At 45.0% G+C, this 2500-nt stretch overlaps 1 protein-coding gene across 1 annotated transcript in view; it reads left to right on the forward strand.

Moving 5' to 3' along the window:
* Nucleotides 1–2500, forward strand: part of LOC308294241 (endonuclease III-like protein 1) — a gene marked incomplete at both ends in the record, with an annotated part of 24974 nt that overhangs the window by 8025 nt on the left and 14449 nt on the right. The window lies entirely within an intron of this gene.

The following is a 2500-nucleotide window of genomic DNA, read 5'->3' on the forward strand; positions in this document are numbered from 1 at the left end:
TGGTGAATATTGCCCGGCGACGCAGACGAGTGGCACGCTTTGTGACATCAAAGTCAGGTGTTTTTCTTTCTCTCCTGGGTGTAAGGAACCGGAGTGAGTGAGAACATGAAAGAGCGAGGTTGGGTTGCGATGAAAAACAAGCCAAGGAAAGGTAGTTTTCATGTGGTTAAACTTTGTTTTTTAAAACAAAAAGTTTGTAGGCTTTGTGTTTATGTTTTATTTTGTAGGCTACCCATTTGTACCCCCTTTGAGAGAGCTACATAATATCTCTCTTTATCTCTCTCTCTCTCTCTCTCTCTCTCTCTCACACACACACACACTCACACACACACACACACACACTCACACACACACACACACACACACACACACACACACACACACACACACACACACACACACACACACACACACCACACACACACACACACACACACACACACACACACACACACACACACACACACACACACACACACACACAGGCACGCACACACAAACTTAGAGAGCCCCAGGCTCCCCATGCACCCCTCAACCTATTATCAGCAGAGGTGCCCTGGCTGACAGAGTCCCACTCCCTCCCTAAAACAAGGTAAAGGGGGGATTAGGGAGCGCCATTTAGGGGCTTCTTTCAGCCCCCCTTTCCATTTCATTAGCTTGTGACCTCTCCAGTTAATTATTTTGATCTGGCCAAAGGCTTGGCCTGCGTTTAATGATCCTGACTGACTCGCCGCCCCCACCGGGACGCACAATACTTAACACACCCATTGAGGGCACGGAATAGGGGGATTGAAAAGGGAAAGGGAGAGGGTAGAGAGAAAGGGGAAAAGATTGAAAGTGGCATTTACCAGTCACCGGTGGGCTCTGTAAGGAGGGGAATCCTGTGATGACAGGGGGTGGCGTAACGCCCTCAGATTACTTTTTTTCTTCTTCTGTTTGTCAGAATATGCTATTGTTGCTCACTGATGGAGTGGCTCTTTTTAAGGGCAAAAAATGCAGCAGAGCTTTAAGCTTATTTCAGTGTGGAGAGAGAAAAAAAGAGAATAAAAGAAAGGGGATCCATCACACCTCCTTCTCAGAAATAACAAGTGTGCACAAAAAGAGAGAGAGAGAAAGAACTGGCCATCCTCGTTCATTTGATGTGGCAAAGCGTCATCATGGGATTGCAGGATTGTTCACTTTAGTGTGCGCGTTGAAAAGTTAGAAATACTGCTGTCTTTAGTGATGGTTTGATCATGCTTTATATGTTGCACACAGCAGAATGAAGATAATGTGAGATTAGACAAGATACTCTCACATGAAAATGCAAGTTCAGATTTGAGAGAATCTAGATAGGACTACTGCAACTCTATTGCCATCGCTTATGATGGATTGATTGATTGATTGATTGAATACTGTATTAGTCAGAAATGTAAACATCACGTGGTACAGTAAGACATTAAAGGGGGACTAGGCAAGTCTGTGTGTATACAAACACATCCCCCCCCTCCCCATCCCCTCTATTACAGGCCCAATCAATTACCTCAGTGCACAACCCCTCTGAAGTTCAAAATGAGCAATTAAGAGCTCTGGCCAGCTCCCCCTGACAAAAACATCCCTCCAAGGGATGAATATCAACATAAGAAGCAAAATACAGCCAGGGGAATGTGTCTTTCTGCAAGGAAACACCCCAGCACAATAAAATAGTGACTGATAAAGGGAAATGACTGCTAAAAAATGTATACACATATATTAAAAATAGTCTTAAAGTTACCTAGTTTCCCTTTAAAGATAAAAGGATAACACAAAAAAAGTTGTATGTATTCAATTCATCAAGTTAGCATACAAAATTAACATCAAGAAATACAAACACTATACAAAATAGATGCGATGGATGACTACCTATACTAGGACGGGAGGGTCCTAGTAGGACCCTCCTGTTCTCACTGTACACTAGCCTAAATATCTCACTAATGAAAATAGCAGATGTACAAGCTCAACTTATTTTGTTATTTTGCTGGTCTCCTCTCCTCTCCTCTCCTCTCCTCTCCTCTCCTCTCCTCTCCTCTCCTCTCCTCTCCTCTCCTCTCCTCTCCTCTCCTCTCCTCTCCTCTGTCCTCCCCTGGCCCACCTGTCTCTGTTGCTGCGCGGCACTAATTGCCTGTATTTGTTCTACCCGCGGGGTGTTTGCGAAGGGATAGCTTCCGTTTACCAATGGCCACACAGCCCCATATTGAACGCAAACACAATAAAATCTAAGCAGCTTGTGCTTATTTAATACCTCGCAAGCATGTCGCCCAATACATTTCTCATATTATCCAAGCGCACGCGGCACGCGTGATGAAAAGTTGCAGAGGTGGAGCGAGCCATTGGGTTCATCTGATTCTCTCTCTCTCTCTCTCTCTCTCTCTCTCTCTCTCTCTCTCTCTCTCTCTCTCTCTCTCCCTCTTTCTATCTGTGTTTCTGGGTCTGTGTTTGCTGGCAGAGCCGTGGGCCAGTTTACTCTGGTTGGCTATGCATG

This window comes from Nannobrachium achirus (genome assembly GCF_963921795.1).
Source record: "Nannobrachium achirus genome assembly, chromosome: 11".
Taxonomy (NCBI): domain Eukaryota; kingdom Metazoa; phylum Chordata; class Actinopteri; order Myctophiformes; family Myctophidae; genus Nannobrachium; species Nannobrachium achirus.